Source organism: Bombina bombina, chromosome 1 (assembly GCF_027579735.1).
Source record: "Bombina bombina isolate aBomBom1 chromosome 1, aBomBom1.pri, whole genome shotgun sequence".
In the NCBI taxonomy this organism is placed as follows: Eukaryota; Metazoa; Chordata; class Amphibia; order Anura; family Bombinatoridae; genus Bombina; species Bombina bombina.
Genome location: NC_069499.1, coordinates 1,562,129,051 through 1,562,153,083, shown reverse-complemented (window position 1 = coordinate 1,562,153,083; position 24,033 = coordinate 1,562,129,051). Strand labels below are relative to the sequence as shown.

The 24,033-nt window shown below is 43.6% G+C and overlaps 1 protein-coding gene across 1 annotated transcript in view; it reads left to right on the top strand.

The window, feature by feature from the left end:
* The window catches only part of TNRC6C (trinucleotide repeat containing adaptor 6C), a 1,532,250-nt gene that overhangs the window by 643,540 nt on the left and 864,677 nt on the right, over positions 1 to 24,033 (top strand). The gene's annotated exons all lie outside the window — the stretch shown is intronic.

Genomic DNA, 24,033 nt, shown 5'->3' with positions numbered 1-24,033 from the left:
ATTCCTCAGAGTCCCATCATTCAAGATGGAGACTCTTCGTACCATCCTACCTATTATCCAGGAGGGTCAATACATGACTACTGTGGATTTAAAGGATGCTTATCTTCACATTCCGATACACAAAGATCATCATCGGTTTCTCAGGTTTGCCTTCCTAGACAGGCATTACCAGTTTGTAGCTTTTTCCTTTGGGTTAGCTACTTCCCCAAGAATCTTTACGAAGGTTCTGGGGTCACTTCTGGCGGTCCTAAGACCGCGGGGCATAGCAGTGGCCCCTTATTTAGATGACATCCTGATACAGGCGTCAAATTTCCAAATTGCCAAGTCTCTTACGGACATAGTTCTGGCATTTCTGAGGTCGCATGAGTGGAAGGTGAACGAATTAAAGAGTTCTCTATCCAGTCTCCTTTCTGGGAACTCTAATAGATTCTGTAGAAATGAGGATTTACCTGACAGAGTCCAGGTTATCAAAACTTCTAAATTCCTGCCGTGTTCTTTATTCCACTTCTCGCCCTTCGGTGGCTCAGTGTATGGAAGTAATCGCCTTAATGTTAGCGGCAATGGACATAGTGCTGTTTGCACGTCTACATCTCAGACCGCTGCAACTCTGCATGCTCAGTCAGTGGAATGGGGATTACACAGATTTGTCCCCTCTACTAAATCTGGATCAAGAGACCAGGGATTCTCTTCTCTGGTGGCTATCTCGGGTCCATCTGTCCAAAGGTATGACCTTTCGCAGGCCAGATTGGACAATTGTAATTACAGATGCCATCCTTCTAGGCTGGGGGGCAGTCTGGAACTCCCTGAAGGCTCAGGGATCGTGGACTCAGGAGGAGACACTCCTTCCAATAAACATTCTGGAATTAAGAGCGATATTCAATGCTCTTCAGGCTTGGCCTCAGCTAGCGACAATGAGGTTCATCAGATTTCACGACTGTGGCTTACATCAACCATCAAGGGGGAACAAGGAGTTCCCTAGCGATGTTAGAAGTCTCAAAGATAATTCGCTGGGCAGAGATTCACTCTTGCCACCTATCAGCTATCCATATCCCAAGTGTAGAGAACTGGGAGGCGGATTTTCAAAGTCGTCAGACTTTTCATCCGGGGGAGTGGGAACTCCATCCGGAGGTGTTTGCACAATTGATTCATCGTTGGGGCAAACCAGAACTGGATCTCATGGCGTCTCGCAACAACTTCCTTGTTACGGATCCAGGTCCAGGGATCCCAAGGCGACGCTGATAGATGCTTTAGCAGCACCTTGGTCTTTCAACCTGGCTTATGTGTTTCCACCGTTTCCTCTGCTCCCTCATCTGATTGCCAAAATCTAGCAGGAGAAAGCATCAGTGATCTTGATAGCGCCTGCGTGGATACGCAGGACTTGGTATGCAGATCTGGTGGACATGTCATCCTTTCCACCATGGACTCTGCCGCTGAGACAGGACCTTCTATTTCAGGGTCCTTTCAACCATCCAAATCTAATTTCTCTGAGTCTGACTGCCTGGAGATTGAACGCTTGATTTTATCAAAGCGTGGCTTCTCCGAGTCAGTCATTGATACCTTAATTCAGGCACGAAAGCCTGTCACCAGGAAAATCCATCATAAGATATGGAGTAGATATCTTTATTGGTGTGAATCCAAGGGTTACTCATGGAGTAAAGTCAGGATTCCCAGGATATTATCTTTTCTCCAAGAAGGATTGGAAAAAGGATTGTCAGCTAGTTCCTTAAAGGGACAGATTTCTGCTCTGTCTATTCTTTTGCACAAGCGTCTGGCGGATGTTCCAGACGTCCAGGCATTTTGTCAGGCTTTAGTTAGAATCAAGCCTGTGTTTAAACCTGTTGCTCCGCCATGGAGTTTAAATTTGGTTCTTAAAGTTCTTCAAGGGGTTCCGTTTGAACCTCTTCATTCCATAGATATCAAACTTTTATCTTGGAAAGTTCTATTTTTGGTAGCTATTTCCTCGGCTCGTAGAGTTTCCGAGTTATCTGCCTTACAATGTGATTCCCCTTATCTGATCTTCCATGCAGATAAGGTAGTTTTGCGTAGCAAACCTGGGTTTTTACCTAAGGTGGTATCTAATAAGAATATCAATCAGGAGATTGTTGTTCCGTCATTGTGTCCTAATCCTTCTTCAAAGAAGGAACGTCTATTACACAATCTTGACGTGGTTCGTGCTTTAAAGTATTATTTACAAGCTATTACAGATTTTCGTCAAACATCTGCTTTGTTTGTTGTCTACTCTGGACAGAGGAGAGGCCAAAAGGCTTTGGCAACTTCTCTTTCGCTTTGGCTAAGAAGTATAATACGCTTAGCTTATGAGACTGCTGGCCAGCAGCCTCCAGAAAGGATTACAGCTCATTCTACTGGAGCTGTGGCTTCCACATGGGCCTTTTAAAATGAGGCTTCTGTTGAACAGATTTGCAAGGCGGCAACTTGGTCTTTGCTTCATACTTTTTCAAAATTTTATAAATTTGATACTTTTGCTTCTTTGGAGGCTATTTTTAGGAGAAAGGTTTTACAGGCAGTGGTACCTTCCGTTTAAGTACCTGCCTTGTCCCTCCCTTCATCCGTGTACTTTAGCTTGGGTATTGGTATCCCACAAGTAATGGATGATCCGTGGACTGGATACACCTTACAAGAGAAAACATAATTTATGCTTACCTGATAAATTTATTTCTCTTGTGGTGTATCCAATCCACGGCCCGCCCTGTCATTTTAAGGCAGGTATTTTTTAACTGTTAACTACAGTCACCACTGCACCCTATGGTTTCTCCTTTCTCTTGCTTGTCTTCGGTCGAATGACTGGATATGGCAGTTAGGGGAGTGTGGGTGATCCTCTTGCAACTTCCTGTTGGAAAGGAGAATATCCCACAAGTAATGGATGATCCGTGGACTGGATACACCACAAGATAAATAAATTTATCAGGTAAGCATAAATTATGTTATTTATATATACACACATATACATATGCCCCAATGCAGAACAGTGATCTAAGATGTCATTGCAGAAAATGCATCATGTCTGCAGAAAGAACAGGAAAAATGCAGGAATTTTTAGTATTTTAACTTTGCAGTGCTACTCCACATCAGGCTGTTCTTTTCAAACAGAGCTTTGCTCTGGCTGAACTCTGTAAGTTTTCCTTATCACAGTGAATCCACAGCAAAGTTATGTTTGATGAGAACAGTCAAATGGGCAGTAGCATTGATTGTTAACTGGCTCTCAGGGATTTTATCAAACCCGCCCCCCAGCCTTTCCCATTCTGCAGAGCTGTGATTTTTTTATGTAAGATGTAATGCACCTTTCTCTTGTAAGGTGTATCCAGTCCACAGGTTCATCCATTACTTGTGGGATATTCTCCTTCCCAACAGGAAGCTGCAAGAGGACACCCACAGCAGAACTGTCTATATAGCTCCTCCCCTAACTGCCACCCCCAGTCAATCTCTTGCAGCTCTCGACAAGATAGGAAGTATCAAGAGATATGTGGTGACTTAGTGTAGTTTTACCTTCAGTCAAAAGTTTGTTATTTTTAAACGGTACCGGCGTTGTACTGTTTTACTCTCCGGCAGAAATTAGAAGAAGAGTTCTGCCTGGAGGTTGATGATCTTAGCGGTTTGTAACTAAGGTCCATTGCTGTTCTCACACATAACTGAAGAGTATGGGACAACTTCAGTTGGGGGAACGGTCTGCAGATTACCTGCTTTGAGGTATGTTCAGTATATTTATTTCTAGAGAGATGAATGAGTTCTAGAAAATGCTGACAGAGCCTTGTGTATTTGAGGTAAGCCTGATGCAGTGATTTAACAGCGACTGGGATCATGCTTACAAAACAGGGTAATACTCATGTTAATACTCTTGTTACTTAGTGACAAAACGTTTACATGAATTCAAAAATTGGACGTTTTTTCTCTGAGGGAGATAACTCTTTATTTGGGGCCTAGTTTCCACATGGCTAATCAGATACTCCTAGGAGTATTTTCTTAAGGCCCCTCTGGCATCCAGTACATGGTGGGAGGGGCCTATTTTAACGCTCTAAATGCGCAGTTTTAATTCAGACTGAGACATCCAGCTTCCCTAGAGGAGTCCTCTGGCACCTGATGACCATTATAAGGGGTTTATTTCTGCACAAAATCGTACTTGAGGGCAGGTAGGAGCCTCAGCAGAGCTGTGGCAGGGTACTTAACTGTCTTTTAACGGTTTTTAACGTTTTTAAATCCGGTTTGGGGCCTAAGGGGTTAATCATCCATTTGCAAGTGGGTGCAATGTTGCTTTAGTCCCTTACACACAATGTAAAAATTTCAAAGACTATATTTTTACACTGTTTTGCAGTTTAAGTGTTAGTTTTTATCCCTTAAAGGCACAGTAACGTTTTTGTTTAATTGCTGTTTCACCTTTATTAAAGTGTTTTCCAAGCTTGCTTGTCTCATTACTAGTCTGTTAAACATGTCTGACATAGAGGAAACTCCTTGTTCAATATGTTTAGAAGCCATGGTGGAACCCCCTCTTAGAATGTGTACTAAATGTACTGAAATTTCTATAAACTATAAAGACCATATTATGGCGCTTAAATATTTATCTCCAGGGGATTCTCTGACTAAAAATAGGGAGATTATGCCATCTAGCTCTCCCCATGTGTCAGAACCTATAACTCCCGCTCAAGTGACGCCAAGTACATCTAGCGCGTCTAATTCTTTTACCTTACAGGACATGGCGGCAGTTATGAATGCTACCCTCACAGAGGTATTTTCCAAACTGCCAGGGTTACAAGGAAAGCGAGACAGCTATGGGGCTAGAACTAATACAGAGCTTTCTGACGCTTTAATGCCTGTGTCCGATATACCCTCACAATACTCAGAAGCCGAGGCAGGTGAGCTTCTATCTGTGGGTGATATTTCAGACTCAGGGAAGGCGTTGCTTCAGTCTGATTCTGAAATGACAGCGTTTAAATTTAAGCTTGAACACCTCCGTTTATTGCTTAGGGAGTTTTTAGCTACTCTGGATGATTGTGACCCCATTGTGGTTCCAGAGAAATTGTGTAAAATGGACAAATACTTTGCAGTGCCTGTTTACACTGATGTTCTTCCAATCCCTAAGAGGTTTTCGGAAATTATTACTAAGGAATGGGATAGACCAGGTGTGCCGTTCTCTCCCCCTCCTGCTTTCAAAAAGATGTTTCCCATAGATGCCGCCGTACGGGACTCGTGGCAGACGTGGAGGTGGAAGGAGCAGTCTCTACCCTTGCTAAGCGTACAACTATCCTCGTCGAGGACAGTTGTGCTTTCCTAGATCCTATGGATAAAAAATTGGAGGGTCTCCTTAAGAAAATTTTTATTCATCAAGGTTTTATTCTCCAGCCTCTTGCATGCATAGCCCCAGTTACTTCTGCAGCGGCTATTTGGTTTGAGTCTCTTGAGGAGGCTCTGCAGGTGGAGACTCCGCTAGACGATATTCTAGACAGGATTAAAGCTCTTAAGTTAGCTAATTCTTTTATTTCTGACGCCGTTTTTCAGTTAACCAAACTAACGGCTAAGAATTCAGGTTTTTCTATTTTGGCGCGTAGGGCGCTATTGCTTAAGTCCTGGTCAGCAGACGTTACTTCAAAGTCTAAGCTTCTTAACATCCTCTTCAAGGGACAGACCCTATTCGGGCCCGGTCTGAAGGAGATCATTTCTGATATTACTGGAGGAAAAGGTCACGCCCTTCCTCAGGATAGGTCCAATAAGTTAAGGACCAAACAGAATAATTTTCGTTCCTTTCGAAACTTCAAGAGTGGCGCAGCTTCAGTTTCCTCTATGCAAAACAAGAGGGACATTTCGCCCAGTCCAAACCAGTCTGGAGACCTAACCAGGCTTGGAACAAGGGGAAGCAGGCCAAGAAACCTGCGGCTGCCTCTAAGACAGCATGAAGGAGTAGCCCCCGATCCGGGACCGGATCTAGTGGGGGGCAGACTTTCTCTCTTCGCCCAGGCTTGGGCAAGAGACGCCCAGGATCCCTGGGCATTGGAGATTGTTTCCCAGGGATATCTTCTGGACTTCAAAGCTTCATCTCCAAAGGGGAGATTTCATCTGTCACAATTATCTGTAAACCAGATAAAGAGAGAGGCATTCTTATGTTGTGTTCAAGACCTACTGGTTATGGGAGTGATCCACCCAGTTCCAAGGGAGGAACAGGGGCAGGGCTTCTATTCAAATCTGTTTATAGTTCCCAAAAAATAGGGAACTTTCAGACCAATCTTGGATCTCAAGATCCTAAACAAATTTCTCAGGGTCTCATCCTTCAAGATGGAGACTATCCAAACCATCCTTCCTATGATCAAGGAGGGTCAATATATGACTACCATGGACTTAAAGGATGCTTATCTCCACATTCCGATTCACAGAGATCATCATCAGTTCCTCAGGTTCGCTTCCTAGACAGGCATTACCAGTTTGTGGCTCTTCCCTTCGGGTTAGCCACGGCACCAAGAATCTTTACGAAGGTTCTAGGGTCCCTTCTGGCGGTTCTAAGGCCGCAGGGCATAGCAGTAGCCCTTTACCTAGACGACATTCTGATTCAGGCGTCGACTTTTCAAATCGCCAAGTCCCATACGGACATTGTTCTGGCCTTTCTGAGGTCTCACGGGTGGAAAGTGAACATAGAAAAGAGTTCTCTCTCTCCTCTCACAAGAGTTTCCTTCCTAGGAACTCTGATAGATTCAGTAGAAATGAAAATTTTTCTGACAGAAGTCAGGATATCAAAGCTTCTAACTTCCTGCCGTGTTCTTCATTCCACTTCTCGGCCGTCAGTGGCTCAGTGTATGGAAATGATCGGCCTAATGGTAGCGGCAATGGACATAGTTCCGTTTGCCCGCCTACATCTCAGCCCACTGAAACTTTGCATGCTCAACCAGTGGAATGGGGACTACACAGATTTGTCTCCTCTGTTTAATCTGGATCAAGAGAACAGGGATTCTCTTCTCTGGTGGTTATCTCGGGTCCATCTGTCCGGGGGAATGATTTTCCGCAGGCCAGAGTGGACTATAGTTACGACACATGCCAGCCTTCTGGGCTGGGGCGCAGTCTGGAACTCCCTGAAGGCTCAGGGTTCGTGGACTCAGGAGGAAGCCCTCCTTCCGATAAACATTCTGCAACTAAGAGCGATATTCAATGCTCTTCAGGCTTGGCCTCAACTAGCTGCATCAGTTCATCAGATTTCAGTCGGACAATATCACGACTGTAGCCTATATCAACCATCAGGGGGGAACAAGGAGTCCCCTGACAATGATGGAGGTTTCAAAGATAATTCTATGGGCAGAGGTTCACTCTTGCCATCTCTCAGCTATCCATATCCCAGGAGTAGAGAACTGGGAGGCGGATTTTCTAAGTCGGCAGACTTTTCATCCGGGGGAGTGGGAGCTCCATCCGGAGGTATTTGCCCAGCTGATTCATATATGGGGCAAACCAGAACTGGATCTGATAGCGTCTCATCAGAACGCCAAGCTTCCTTGTTACGGGTTCAGGTCAAGGTTTCCCCAGGCAGCGCTGATAGATGCTCTAGCAGCGCCCTGGTCCTTCAGCCTGGCTTATGTGTTCCCACCGTTTCCTCTCCTCCCTCGTCTGATTGCCAAGATCAAGCAGGAGAGAGCTTCAGTGATTTTGATAGCGCCTGCGTGGCCACGCAGGACTTGGTATGCAGATCTGGTGGACATGTCATCCTCTCCACCATGGACTCTGCCGCTGAGGCAGGACCTTCTACTCCAAGGTCCATTCAAACATCCAAATCTAATTTCTCTGCGTCTGACTGCTTGGAGATTGAATGCTTGATTTGATCAAAACGTGGTTTCTCCGAGTCGGTCATTGATACCTTGATTCAGGCTCGAAAGCCTGTCACCAGGAAAATCTATCATAAGATATGGTGTAAATATCTTCATTGGTGTGAATCCAAGGGTTACTCGTGGAGTAAGGTCAGGATTCCTAGGATACTATCTTTTCTCCAAGAAGGATTGGAAAAGGAATTATCGGCTAGTTCCTTAAAGGGACAGATTTCTGCTCTGTCTATTCTTTTGCACAATTGCCTGGCTGATGTTCCAGACGTTCAGGCGTTTTGTCAGACTTTGGTTAGAATCAGGCCTGTGTTTAAACCTGTTGCTCCGCCATGGAGTTTAAATTTAGTTCTTAAAGTTCTTCAAGGGGTTCCGTTTGAACCCTTGCATTCCATAGATATCAAGCTTTTATCTTGGAAAGTTCTGTTTTTAGTAGCTATCTCTTCGTCTCGAAGAGTTTCAGAGTGATCTTCCATGCAGATAAGGTAGTTTTGCGTACCAAATCTGGTTTTCTTCCTAAGGTAGTATCTAATAGGAATATCAATCAGGAAATTGTTGTTCAGTCACTGTGTCCTAATCCTTCTTCAAAGGAGGAACGTCTTTTACACAATCTTGACGTGGTTCGTGCTTTAAAGTTTTATTTACAAGCTACTGCATTGTTTGTCGTCTACTCTGGACAGAGGAGAGACCAAAAGGCTTCGGCATCTTCTCTTTCTTTTTGGCTGAAAAGCATAATCCGTTTAGCTTATGAGACTGCTGGCCAGCAGCCTCCTGAAAGAATTACAGCTCATTCCACTAGAGCGGTAGCTTCCACATGGGCTTTTAAAAATGAGGCCTCTGTTGAACAGATTTGTAAGGCGGCGACTTGGTCTTCGCTTCATACTTTTTCTAAATTGATACTTTTGCTTCCTCGGAGGCTATTTTGGGAGAAAGGTCTTGCAGGCAGTGGTGCCTTCCGTTTAAGTGCCTGCCTTGTCCCTCCCTTCATCCGTGTCCTAAAGCTTTGGTATTGGTATCCCACAAGTAATGGATGAACCCGTAGACTGGATACACCTTACAAGAGAAAACAAAATTTATGCTTACCTGATAAATTTCTTTCTCTTCTGGTGTATCCAGTCCACGGCCCGCCCTGTCTCTTTAAGGCAGGTGTTTTTTATTTTTAAACTACAGTCACCACTGCACCCTATAGGTTCTCCTTTTTCTTGCTTGTCTTCGGTCGAATGACTGGGGGTGGCAGTTAGGGGAGGAGCTATATAGACAGCTCTGCTGTGGGTGTCCTCTTGCAGCTTCCTGTTGGCAAGGAGAATATCCCACAAGTAATGGATGAACCCGTGGACTGGATACACCACAAGAGAAAGAAAATTATCAGGTAAGCATAAATTTTGTTTTTTTATTACTACATTTCTATGTTAGACCAAGAGAAAAGGAAACAAATTTATTCAAAAGATATTTAACAATTTCTTTTCTCTTGCAAGGTGTATCCAGTCCACAGATTCATCCTGACTTGTGGAATATTCTCATTCCCTACAGGAAGTGGCAAAGAGAGCACACAGCAAAGCTGTCCATATAGCTCCCTCTCTGGCTCCGCCCCCCAGTCATTCTCTTTGCCGCTCTAACAAGTAGCATCTCCACGGGAGGATAAAGTGAATGTGGTGTTAGATTTGTAGTTTTTATATCTTCAATCAAAAGTTTGTTATTTTTAAATAGTACCGGTTTGTGCTATTTACTCTCTGGCAGAAATATGATGAAGAATTCTGCTGAGAGGAAAATGATTTTAGCATGTTGTAACTAAAATCCATTGCTGTTCCCACACTGGACTGAGGAGTACCAGAAAACTTCAGTTGGGGGGAACAGTTTGCAGGCTTAACTGCTTTGAGGTATGTTTCAGTCATCTTTTTTCTAGTCAAGACAAGATAATTCTAAAAGACTGACAAGATTCCCCATGTGGGAAGGGTAAGCCATGTTCTGAAACTTAGTATAGAACTAGAGGCTTATTTAAGTAGGCTCAATAGACTGGTTATCACTTAAACAGGGCAATCGATTATTTTGTTTAGAAAAATACTCTTTATTGACACTTTTAAGCACTTTTGATGTGTTTATTGGGGTTTTATTCCACATGGCATTATCTTTAGTCACCTAAATTAGGTTCGGAAGGCCCCACAGCTCCGGAGTGGAGTGGGAGGGGCCTAATTTTGCGCCTCAGTTGCGCAGTTTATTCTGACAAGATTTCCCTGCATGCTGCTTCACATGGGTCCAGAGACTGCTTGAGGACTTAAGGAGGCTTGATTTTTGCAAATTCAATCCTTAAGGGAAGGTAGGGCCACAGCAGGCTGCTGTGGCAAGGTGCTGTAGTTTATTAACCGGTTGTTTGCTTTAGGCGGCTCTGGTTTGGGCATTAAAGGGTTAATCAGGCTGAAACAGGCTGTGCAATCATATCGAAGCATTAGGCACATACTGTAAAAATTTCAAGAGATTTGGTCTTGAGAAAGGCCTAATCCAGGCCGAAACGTGTTGGCATACTGGTGAGCTTGATTTTAATTACCATTATTATCTATTGTATACAGTGTTGCACTATTTTATTTCTCTTTGTTTTCCTACAGGTTTTTTGTTGCTATTTATTGTTATTTTACTTTTAACAAACGGATGGCACCTTGAACTCACTGGGCACAGAATTTGTCCTAATCCCCTAATTTTTTGCACGCTACTTACACAAACGTTTTTATTTTTGGATTGCTTCATTTCAATATATGATTTCACCAGAGTGGATTATATTTTTTATTAGTTATTTTTTCTATTTTTGTTTTTTGGTTTTATGACTTTTGCCTAAAGGTTGGATTATCTTTCACATCTATATCTGATTATAGATCTCTCACTACCCATCAGCAACGTTGGAGGACACATCCACGGTTTAACACGAACATTCACTTCCTACTTTTTCACTATTTTTTCACTATTTTTGATTGACTCTATTTTTGATTGACTTTGTTAGTTTGGAATGAATTAATATTTGGTTTATAACTTTGCTTATAAGTATCAGTGTTTGTATTTTTATTCAACATCCCACACTTGTGTATCCCCTCAAGGAGTGTCACCACTCCCACTGTATACTTTATCTCCCAGGAGATTTTACTATGTACTTATGTTTTTAGAAGTTAGACATGGATCCATGCTTCTAATTTTATTGTGCTGTTTTATTGTACTTTTATTGTAATATTTGTTTATGTTCAGCCTTCATCGAAGGTATTAAATTGTAAGATTTATCAACTAGTCCTTTTGCCTTTTAAGCTTATTTAGCGCTTACTCTCACCTTATCTTATTAGTCACCTAAATTGGGTTCTGAAGGCCCCACAGCTCCGGAATGGAGTGGGAGGGGCCTAATTTTGCGCCTCAGTTGCGCAGTTTATTCTGACAAGATTTCCCTACATGCTGCTTCACATGGGTCCAGAGACTGCTTGAGGACTTAAGGAGGCTTGATTTTTGCAAATTCAATCCTTAAGGGAAGGTAGGGCCACAGCAGGCTGCTGTGGCAAGGTGCTGTAGTTTATTAACCGGTTGTTTGCTTTAGGCGGCTCTGGTTTGGGCATTAAAGGGTTAATCAGGCTGAAACTTGCTGTGCAATCATATCGAAGCATTAGGCACATACTGTAAAAATTTCAAGAGATTTGGTTAATTTTTCACTGTTTTGTAAAATTGTGTGCGCTTTTATTATCTTAAAGGCACAGTACCATTTATTGCAAATTGTATTTTTTATTACATAAAGTGTTTTTCCAAGCCTGCTTGTGTATAATACCAATCTGTTAAACATGTCTGACACTAAGGAAAAGCCTTGTTCTATGTGTTCAGAAGCCATGGTGGAACCCCCACTCAAAATGTGTCCCAAGTGCACTAATGTGTCTATACACTTTAAAGATCATATTGTGTCACTTAAAAATATAGCCCTAGATGATTCTTTGACTGAAGGTAATGAGGATAGTCCGCTGTCCTCTCCCCATGTGTCATCACCAGTTATGCCCGCGCAAGCGATACCTAGTACCTCTAGTGCATTAGCACCTATTACATTGCAACAACTGGCGGCAGTCATGGATAATTCCCTTGCGGCCTTTCTATCCAAACTGCCAGTTTTCCCTAAAAAGTGTGATAGCTCTGTTTTGAGAACAGATGAAGAGCAGTCGGAAGCTTTGGGAGGCTTATCTGATGTACCCTCACAACACTCTGAAGTAGGGGCGAGGGATGTTATGTCTGAGGGAGAAATTTCTAATTCAGGAAAAGTTTCTCAGCAGGCAAAATCAGATTCACTAGCATTTAAATTTAAATTGGAACACCTCCGCGTACTGCTTAGGGAGGTCTTATCAACTCTGGATGATTGTGACCCTATGGTGGTCCCAGAGAAATTGTGTAAAATGGACAAATATCTAGAAGTCCCTGTATACACTGATGCGTTTCCGATCCCTAAGAGAGTGGCGGATATTGTTGCTAGGGAGTGGGAAAGACCAGATGTACCTTTTGTTCCCCCACCTATCTTTAAGAAAATGTTCCCCATAACTGATCCCAGGCGGGACGCGTGGCAGACGGTCCCTAAGGTATAGGGGGCAGTTTCAACACTAGCCAAGCGCACAACCATACCAATTGAAGACAGTTGTGCTTTTAAAGATCCTATGAATAAAAAATTAGAAGGTTTACTAAAGAAAATATTTGTTCAAGAAGGTTTCCTTCTCCAACCTATTGCCTGCATTATTCCTGTAACTACTGCAGCGGCTTTCTTGTTTGAGGCGCTGGAGGAGTCGCTCCAGACGGAGACTTCATATGACAAAATTATGGATAGAATCAAGGCTCTAAAGCTGGCTAATTCTTTTATCACAGATGCCGCTTTGCAATTAGCTAAGTTAGCGGCGAAAAATTCTGGTTTTGCCATCATGGCGCGCAGAGCGCTTTGGCTTAAATCATGGTCGGCCGATGTGTCGTCTAAAACAAAATTACTGAATATTCCTTTCAAGGGAAAGACATTTTTCGGGCCCGAGTTGAAAGAGATTATTTCGGATATCACTGAGAGAAAGTGCCATGCCCTCCCGCAAGATAGGCCTTTTAAGGCTACAAACAAGGCTAATTTTCGTTCCTTTCGCAACTTCAGGAGCGGTCCTGCTTCAGCCTCTGCTACCGCAAAGCAAGAGGGTAACTCTTCACAGCCCAAGGCAACCTGGAAGCCTTTGCAGGGCTGGAACAAGGGTAAACAGGCCAAGAAGCCTGCAGCTGCTACTAAGACAGCATGAAGGGGTAGCCCCCGATCCGGGACCGGATCTGGTAGGGGGCAGACTCTCTCTCTTTGCTCAGGCTTGGGCAAGAGATATTCCCGATCCCTGGGCATTAGAGATAGTTGCTCAGGGATATCTTCTAGAATTCAAGGACTCTCCTCCAAGGGGAAGGTTCCACATTTCTCGTCTGTCTACAGACCAGACAAAGAAAGAGGCGTTCTTACGCTGTGTAGAAGATCTACTCAAGATGGGAGTGATATATCCAGTTCCAATTACAGAACAAGGACTGGGTTTTTACTCAAACCTGTTTGTGTTTCCCAAAAAGTAAGGAACTTTCAGACCAATCCTGGATCTAAAAATTCTAAACAAATTCCTCAGAGTTCCATCTTTCAAGATGGAAACCATTCGGACAATCTTACCGATGATCCAGGAAGGTCAATATATGACTACCATGGATCTAAAGGATGCGTACCTTCATATTCCTATCCACAAAGATCACCATCAGTTCCTAAGGTTCACTTTTCTGGACAAGCATTACCAGTTTGTGGCCCTTCCCTTCGGGTTGGCCACCGCTCCCAGAATTTTCACAAAGGTGCTAGGGTCCCTTCTAGCGGTACTGAGACCGCGGGGCATTGCAGTAGCACCCTATCTGGACGGCATCTTAATACAGGCGGCGTCTTTTCCCAGAGCCAAGGCTCATACGGATATTGTTCTGGCCTTTCTAAGGTCTCACGGGTGAAAGGTGAACACCGAAAAAAGTTCTATGTCCCCGCTCACAAGGGTTCCCTTCCTGGGAACATTAATAGACTTGGTAGAAATGAAAATTTTTCTGACGGAGGTCAGAAGGTCAAAGCTTCTAAGTACTTGCCGAGTTCTTCGTTCCATTCCTCGGCCTTCTGTAGCTCAGTGCATGGAGGTAATTGGATTAATGGTAGCAGCAATGGACGTAGTCCCTTTTGCTCGAATTCATCTCAGGCCACTGCAATTGTGCATGCTCAAACAGTGGAATGGAGATTATGCAGATTTGTCTCCTCAAATCCAACTGGACCAGAAAACCAGAGATTCTCTTCTCTGGTGGTTGTCTCAGGGTGACCTGTCACAGGGAATGTGCTTCCGCAGACCGGAGAGGATCATTGTAACGACCGACGCCAGTCTGTTAGGCTGGGGCGCGGTCTGGGACTCAGCTCAGGGCCTATGGTCTCGGGAAGAGTCTCTTCTCCCGATAAATATTTTGGAACTGAGAGCGATATTCAACACGCTCCAGGCATGGCCTCAGCTAGCGGCGGCCAAGTTCATCAGATTTCAGTCGGACAACATCACGACTGTAGCATACATAAATCATCAGGGAGGAACAAAGAGTTCCTTAGCGATGAAGGAAGTAACCAAGATAATCAGGTGGGTGAAGGATCACTCTTGCCATCTATCTGCAATTCACATCCCAGGAGTAGACAACTGGGAAGCGGATTTCCTAAGTCGTCAGACTTTTCACCCGGGGGAGTGGGAACTCCATCCGGAGGTATTTTCTCAGCTGACTCAGCTATGGGGCATTCCAGAGTTGGATCTGATGGCGTCCCGTCAGAACACCAAACTTCCTCTTTACGGTGCCAGGTCCAGGGACCCCAAGGCGGCATTGATAGATGCTACAGTAGCACCTTGGTCCTTCAATCTGGCCTATGTCTTTCCACCGTTTCCCCTTCTCCCTCGGCTGGTAGCCTGAATCAAACAGGAGAAGGCTTCGGTAATTCTGATAGCGCCTGCGTAGCCACGCAGAACTTGGTATGCAGACCTAGTGGACATGTCATCTGTCCCACCATGGACACTGCCAATGAGGCAGGATCTTCTAATACAGGGTCCATTGAAGCATCCAAATCTAGTTTCTCTACAACTGACTGCTTGGAGATTGAACGCTTAATTCTATCCAAGCGTGGGTTTTCTGAATCATAAACGAAAAAAATAGTTCATGATCCGTAGGTATAATGAATAAAAATAGACTTTATTGGTAACATCCATTAAAACACATGTTAGAATAAAAGACTAACAGGTTTTACGCGTTTCGGCAGGAGCCGTATTCTCTGAATCAGTCATAGATACTCTGATCCAAGCTAGAAAACCTGTCACCAGGAAAATTTACCATAAGATATGGCGGAAATATCTTTGTTGGTGTGAATCCAAGGGTTACTCGTGGAGTAAGATTAGGATTCCAAGGATATTGTCTTTTCTCCAAGAAGGATTGGAGAAAGGTTTATCAGCTAGTTCCTTAAAAGGGCAGATATCCGCTCTGTCTATCCTTTTACACAGCGTCTGGCAGAAGTACCAGATTTTCAAGCGTTTACACAGGCGTTAGTCATAATCAAGCCTGTCTATAAACCTGTGGCTCCTCCATGGAGTCTAAATTTAGTTCTTTCAGTTCTTCAAGGGGTTCCGTTTGAACCTTTACATTCCATAGATATTAAGTTATTATCTTGGAAAGTTTTGTTTTTGGTAGCTATATCTTCTGCTCAAAGAGTTTCAGAATTGTCTGCTTTGCAGTGTAATTCACCCTATCTGGTGTTCCATGCAGATAAGGTAGTTTTGCGTACCAAACCTGGTTTTCTTCCTAAAAGTTGTTTCTAATAAGAATATTAACCAGGAAATCATTGTTCCTTCTCTGTGTCCTAACCCAGCTTCTAAGAAGGAACGGCTTTTACACAATCTTGATGTGGTTCGTGCTTTGAAATTTTATTTACAAGCAACTAAGGATTTCAGACAAACATCATCTTTGTTTGTTGTCTATTCTGGTAAGAGGAGAGGTCAAAAAGTGACGGCTACCTCTCTTTCCTTCTGGTTGAAAAGCATCATCCGACTGGCTTATGAGACTGCTGGGCAGCAGCCTCCTGAACGAATTACAGCTCATTTCACCAGAGCTGTGGCTTCCACTTGGGCCTTCAAGAATGAGGCTTCTGTTGAACAGATTTGTAAGGCAGCGACTTGGTCTTCACTGCATACTTTCTCCAACATTGGTGTGTCCGGTCCACGGCGTCATCCATTACTTGTGGGAAATGTTCTCCCCCACAGGGAAAGGCAAGGAGAGCACACAGCAAGAGCTGTCCATATAGCTCCCCCTCTGGCTCCGCCCCCAGTCATTCTCCTTGCCGCTCTGAACAAGTAGCATCTACCACGGGGATGGCGAGGAGTTTGTGGTGTTAGTTGTAGTTTTTTATTCTTCTATCAAGAGTTTGTTATTTTAAAATAGTGCTGGCTTGTACTATTTACTCTATAACAGAAAAGTGATGAAGATTTCTGTTTAAGAGGGCTATGATTTTAGCACAAGTAACTAAAATCCATTACTGTTACCACGCAGGACTGTTGAAACAAGAGAACTTCAGTTGGGGGTAACAGTTTGCAGACTCATTTGCTTCAGGTATGACTAGTCTCCTTCTAACAACACAGGCTAATGCTAGATTTTCCCCTCAGGGGAAACGGTAAGCCATTTTTCTTTCACCTCAGCAAAAAAGATAACAGGCTTCCCCTTTTTGTTTTTTATGCTGGTAGACACTGTTAGGGGCTAAATCGATTGGTTTTTATTACAATATTATACCATTTGAAATATTTTATAAGCTCACATACACTTGGGAATGTTTTTTTATTGATCTGGCTTGTTTTAGACACCTAAATCTAGTCAGGAAGGCCCCTTCACTCTAGTGTGCTGAGGGAGGAAGCCTCATTTTGGCACTTCAGCTGCGCACTTGAATTTCAAGGCAGTGCATGCAGATTCATGTGAGAGGGCCCTGTGGCTCAGAAAGTGACTCCAAAAGGCTTTTTTCTGTGAATGGTGACCCCTAAGGAAGGTAAAAAGCTGCAGCAAGGCTGTAGCTGGGATTGTGGTATATAAAAACGGTTAAATCCAACAATTAGCTCCGGTTTGCTTGTTTTAAGAGCTAGAGTCTCCATATTTGCTGTGCAATACTTTCTAAGCATTAAGAGACTGGGGTCCAAATTTCAGAAAAATCGGATATTGCCTTCATAGTTTTTTGAACATTCAGAAATAAATGTGTCATTTTATTATTTAAAGAGACAGTAACGTTTTTGTTTAAAATCGTTTTTATTGCATTGTTTGCCTGCCTAAATCTGTTTAACATGTCTGTTCCATCAGATAACCTATGTTCTGTGTGTATAGAGAAAAATGTGGTTCCCCCTTCGAGTGTTTGTGATAATTGCGCCATAGCGTCCAAACAAAATCAGGACAGCTCTGTTATTTTTCATAATGTTGCCCAAGATGATTTATCTAATGAAGGTAGTGGGGATAGCTCTACATCCTCTCCTTCTGTGTCTACACCAGCTTTGCCCGTGCAGGCGACACCTAGCGTGCCAGTGCTTATTTCTATGCAACAGTTATCAGCAGTAGTGGATAATTCTATAGCAAATTTTTTTATCCAAACTGCCAGCTTTTCAGAGAAAGCGTGATTGTTCAGTTTTAAATACAGATAAAAAGGATGAACAATCAGACGCTGACGATGCCTTATCTATTTTACCCTCACATCAATCGGAATTGGCTGTGAGGGAAGGGCTGTCTGAGGGTGAAATTTCAGACTCAGGAAAAATTTCTCAACAGGCAGAACCTGATCTAGTGGTATTTAAGTTTAAGCTAGAACATCTCCGCGCTTTGCTTAAGGAGGTATTAGCTACTCTGGATGACTGTGATTCCATGGTATTACCAGAGAAGTTGTGCAAATTGGACAAATTTTTAGAGGTCCCAGTGCACGACGACGCTTTTCCAATACCTAAGAGGGTAGCGAACATAGTGGAAAAGGAGTGGGAGAAGCCAGGTGTACCCTTTGCCCCACCTCCTATATGTAAGAAATTGTTTCCCATAGTAGACCCTAGAAGGGACGCATGGCAAACGGTCCCGAAGGTTGAGGGAGCTGTTTCAACACTAGCGAAGCGCACAACTATTCCTATAGAGGACAGCTGCGCTTTCAAAGATTCTATGGATACAAAATTGGAAGGATTGCTTAAAAAGATTTTAGTTCAGCAAGGGTTCATCCTTCAACCAGCTACGTGTGTTATTACTGTCACTTCAGCTGCGTCCTTTTGGTTCGAAGAACTAGAAAGGTCGCTCCAGAAAGAGACTTCCTATGAAGAAGTCATGGACAGAATTCACGCATTAAAGTTAGCTAATTCCTTTATATTGGATGCCGCCTTTCAAATAACGAAATTGGCGGCGAAAACCTCAGGTTTTGCTATTGTAGCGCGGAGGGCGCTTTGGCTAAAATCCTGGTCGGCAGATGTGTCGTCCAAGACTAAGTTACTGAATATTCCTTTCAAGGGTAAGACCCTTTTTGGGCAGAAGGTAACGCGGCCCAGCCCAAACCCGCTTGGAAGCCCATGCAAGGCTGGAACAAGGGTAAACAAACCAAGAAACCTGCTGCTGCTACCAAGACAGCATGAAGGGGTAGCCCCCGATCCGGGACCGGATCTGGTAGGGGGCAGACTATCTCTCTTCGCTCAGGCTTGGGCAAGAGATGTTCTGAATCCCTGGGCACTAGAGATAGTTTCCAAGGGATACCTGTTAGAATTCAAGGGACTTCCTCCAAAGGGAAGGTTCCACCTGTCTCGCTTATCTTCAGACCAGATAAAGAAACAGGCATTCTTACATTGTGTAAGAGACCTATCAAAGATGGGAGTGATAAACCCAGTCCCCTCCGGGGAACAAGGTCTAGGGTTTTACTCAAACCTGTTTATGGTTCCGAAAAAAGAGGGAACTTTCAGGCCAATTCTGGATTTAAAGATATTAAACAAGTTCCTCAGAGTTCCATCCTTCAAGATGGAAACCATTCGGACAATCTTACCAACAATCCAGCAGGGTCAATTTTTGACTACTGTGGATCTAAAGGATGCGTATCTGCATATCCCAATCCACAAATCTCATCAACAGTTCCTGAGGTTCGCCTTTCTGGACAAACATTATCAGTTTGTGGCTCTTCCATTCGGTTTAGCCACCGCTCCCAGAATTTTCACAAAGGTGCTAGGGTCCCTTCTAGCGGTCCTAAGACCGAGGGGCATCGCTGTAGCACCTTATATAGACGACATCCTAATCCAAGCGTTGTCTCTTTCCAAAGCGAGGGCTCATACAGACATTATGTTGGCTTTTCTCAGATCTCACGGGTGGAAGGTGAACATAGAAAAAAGTTCACTGTCACCGTCCACAAGGGTTCCTTTTCTGGGAACAATAATAGATTCTGTGGAAATGAAGATCTTTCTCACAGACGTCAGAAAGACAAAGCTTCTAAAAGCTTGTCGAGTTCTTCACTCTATTCCTCAACCCTCCATAGCTCAATGCATGGAAGTAATAGGACTAATGGTCGGAGCAATGGATGTGGTTACTTTTGCTCGAATTCATCTAAGACCATTACAGCTGTGCATGCTCAATCAGTGGAATGGGGATTATACAGACTTGTCTCCCCAAATTCAAGTAGACCAGGTAACTTGGGATTCACTTCTCTGGTGGTTGACCCAGGATCACCTGTCTCAGGGAATGAGTTTCCGCAGACCGGAGTGGGTCATCGTCACGACCGACGCCAGCCTCTTGGGGTGGGGCGCGGTCTGGGACTCTCTGAAAGCTCAGGGCCTATGGTCGCGGGAAGAGTCGCTTCTCCCGATAAACATTTTGGAACTAAGAGCTATATTCAATGCCCTCCTGGCTTGGCCTCGGCTAGCGAAAGCCAGGTACATAAGATTTTAGTCGGACAACATAACGACTGTTGCGTACATCAATCATCAGGGGGGAACAAAGAGTTCCCTAGGGATGAAGGAAGTAACCAAGATTATCCAATGGGCAGAGAATCACTCCTGCCATCTATCTGCTATTCACATCCCAGGAGTAGACAACTGGGAGGCGGACTATTTGAGTTGTCAGACTTTCCATCCGGGGGAGTGGGAACTCCATCCGGAGGTCTTTGCTCAGTTAACCCAATTATGGGGCATTCCAGACATGGATCTAATGGCGTCCCGTCAGAACTTCAAGATTCCTTGCTACGGGTCCAGATCCAGGGATCCCAAGGTGACTCTAGTGGATGCATTAGTGGCGCCTTGGTCGTTCAACCTAGCATATGTGTTTCCACCGTTTCCTCTCCTCCCCAGGCTCATAGCCAGGATCAAACAGAAGAAGGCCTCGGTGATTCTGATAGCTCCTGCGTGGCCACGCAGGACTTGGTATGCAGACCTGGTGAATATGTCATCGGCTCCACCATGGAAGCTACCTTTGAGACAAGACCTTCTAGTACAAGGTCCATTCGAACATCCCAATCTAGTTTCTCTGCAGCTGACTGCTTGGAAATTGAACGCTTGATTTTATCCAAGCGTGGGTTTTCAAATTCTTTGATTGATACTATGGTCCAAGCCAGAAAACCTGTGACTAGAAAGATTTACCATAAAATATGGAAAAAATATATCTGTTGGTGTGAATCCAAAGGATTCTCCTGGAGTAAGATTAAAATTCCAAAGATTCTCTCCTTTCTCCAAGAAGGTTTGGATAAAGAATTGTCAGCTAGTTTTCTAAAAGGACAGATTTCTGCATTATCCGTCTTGTTGCACAAACGACTGGCAGCTTTGCCAGATGTACAAGCTTTTGTTCAGGCTTTGGTTAGAATCAAGCCTGTTTACAGACCCATGACTCCTCCTTGGAGTCTAAATTTAGTTCTTTCAGTTCTTCAAGGGGTTCCGTTTGAACCTTTACATTCCATAGATATTAAGTTACTATCTTGGAAAGTTCTGTTTTTGGTTGCTATTTCTTCTGCTAGAAGAGTTTCTGAATTATCTGCTTTGCAGTGTGATCCACCCTATCTGGTGTTCCATTCAGATAAGGTTGTTTTGCGTACTAAGCCTGGTTTTCTTCCAAAAGTTGTTTCCAACAAGAACATCAACCAGGAAATAGTTGTTCCTTCTTTGTGTCCGAATCCAGTTTCAAAGAAGGAACGTTTATTACACAATTTAGATGTTGTTCGTGCTTTAAAGTTCTATTTAGAAGCAACAAAAGATTTTAGACAAACCTCATCCTTGTTTGTCGTTTACTCTGGTAAGAGGAGAGGTCAAAAATCTACTGCTACATCTCTCTCTTTCTGGCTGAAAAGCATTATCCGCTTGGCTTATGAGACTGCCGGACGGCAGCCTCCTGACCGTATCACAGCTCACTCTACTAGGGCTGTGGCTTCCACATGGGCCTACAAGAACGAGGCTTCTGTTGACCAGATATGTAAGGCAGCGACTTGGTCTTCTCTGCACACTTTTGCCAAATTCTACAAATTTTATACTTTCGCTTCTTCGGAGGCTATTTTTGGGAGAAAGGTTTTGCAAGCCGTGGTGCCTTCCGTTTAGGTAACCCGATTTGCTCCCTCCCTTCATCCGTGTCCTAAAGCTTTGGTATTGGTTCCCACAAGTAATGGATGACGCCGTGGACCGGACACACCAATGTTGGAGAAAACAGAATTTATGCTTACCTGATAAATTACTTTCTCCAACGGTGTGTCCGGTCCACGGCCCGCCCTGGTTTTTTTAATCAGGTTGAAATTTTTTTCTTTATACACTACAGTCACCACATCACCCTATAGTCTCTCCTTGCCTTTCCCTGTGGGGGAGAACATTTCCCACAAGTAATGGATGACGCCTTGGACCGGACACACCGTTGGAGAAAGTAATTTATCAGGTAAGCATAAATTCTGTTTCTTTCAATTAATTAGCAAGAGTCCATGAGCTAGTGACGTATGGGATATACATTCCTACCAGGAGGGGCAAAGTTTCCCAAACCTCAAAATGCCTATAAATACACCCCTCACCACACCCACAATTCAGTTTTACAAACTTTGCTTCCTATGGAGGTGGTGAAGTAAGTTTGTGCTAGATTCTACGTTGATATGCGCTCCGCAGCAAGTTGGAGCCCTGTTTTCCTCTCAGCGTGCAGTGAATGTCAGAGGGATGTGAGGAGAGTATTGCCTATTTGAATGCAGTGATCTCCTTCTACGGGGTCTATTTCATAGGTTCTCTGTTATCGGTCGTAGAGATTAATCTCTTACCTCCCTTTTCAGATCGACGATATACTCTTATTTATATACCATTACCTCTGCTGATTTTCGTTTCAGTACTGGTTTGGCTTTCTACAAACATGTAGATGAGTGTCCTGGGGTAAGTAAATCTTATTTCTCCAACATAGGTGTGTCCGGTCCACGGCGTCATCCTTACTTGTGGGATATTCTCTTCCCCAACAGGAAATGGCAAAGAGCCCAGCAAAGCTGGTCACATGATCCCTCCTAGGCTCCGCCTACCCCAGTCATTCTCTTTGCCGTTGTACAGGCAACATCTCCACGGAGATGGCTTAGAGTTTTTTAGTGTTTAACTGTAGTTTTTATTATTCAATCAAGAGTTTGTTATTTTGAAATAGTGCTGGTATGTACTATTTACTCAGAAACAGAAAAGAGATGAAGATTTCTGTTTGTATGAGGAAAATGATTTTAGCAACCGTAACTAAAATCCATGGCTGTTCCACACAGGACTGTCGAGAGCAATTAACTTCAGTTGGGGGAACAGTGTGCAGTCTCTTGCTGCTTGAGGTATGACACATTCTAACAAGACGATGTAATGCTGGAAGCTGTCATTTTCCCTATGGGATCCGGTAAGCCATGTTTATTACCATCATAAATAAGGGCTTCACAAGGGCTTATTAAGACTGTAGACTGTTTCTGGGCTAAATCGATTCATTATTAACACATATTTAGCCTTGAGGAATCATTTTATCTGGGTATTTTGATATAATAATATCGGCAGGCACTGTATTAGACACCTTATTCCTTAGGGGCTTTCCCAAAGCTTAAGCAGAGCCTCATTTTCGCGCCGGTGTGGCGCACTTGTTTTTGAGAGGCATGGCATGCAGTCGCATGTGAGAGGAGCTCTGATACTTAGAAAAGACTTTCTGAAGGCGTCATTTGGTATCGTATTCCCCTTTGGGCTTGGTTGGGTCTCAGCAAAGCAGATACCAGGGACTGTAAAGGGGTTAGAGCTTAAAACGGCTCCGGTTCCGTTATTTTAAGGGTTAAAGCTTCCAAATTTGGTGTGCAATACTTTTAAGGCTTTAAGACACTGTGGTGAAAATTTGGTGAATTTTGAACAATTCCTTCATGTTTTTTCGCAATTGCAGTAATAAAGTGTGTTCAGTTTAAAATTTAAAGTGACAGTAACGGTTTTATTTTAAAACGTTTTTTGTACTTTGTTATCAAGTTTATGCCTGTTTAACATGTCTGAACTACCAGATAGACTGTGTTCTGAATGTGGGGAAGCCAGGATTCCTATTCATTTAAATAAATGTGATTTATGTGATAATGACAATGATGCCCAAGATGATTCCTCAAGTGAGGGGAGTAAGCATGGTACTGCATCATTCCCTCCTTCGTCTACACGAGTCTTGCCCACTCAGGAGGCCCCTAGTACATCTAGCGCGCCAATACTCCTTACTATGCAACAATTAACGGCTGTAATGGATAATTCTGTCAAAAACATTTTAGCCAAAATGAACCCTTGTCAGCGTAAGCGTGGCTGCTCTGTTTTAGATACTGAAGAGCATGACGATGCTGATATTAATATCTCTGAAGGGCCCCTAACCCAGTCTGATGGGGCCAGGGAGGTTTTGTCTGAGGGAGAAATTACTGATTCAGGGAACATTTCTCAACAGGCTGAACCTGATGTGATTGCATTTAAATTTAAGTTGGAACATCTCCGCATTCTGCTTAAGGAGGTATTATCCACTCTGGATGATTGTGAAAAGTTGGTCATCCCAGAGAAACTATGTAAAATGGACAAGTTCCTAGAGGTGCCGGGGCTCCCAGAAGCTTTTCCTATACCCAAGCGGGTGGCGGACATTGTTAATAAAGAATGGGAAAGGCCCGGTATTCCTTTCGTCCCTCCCCCCATATTTAAAAAATTGTTTCCTATGGTCGACCCCAGAAAGGACTTATGGCAGA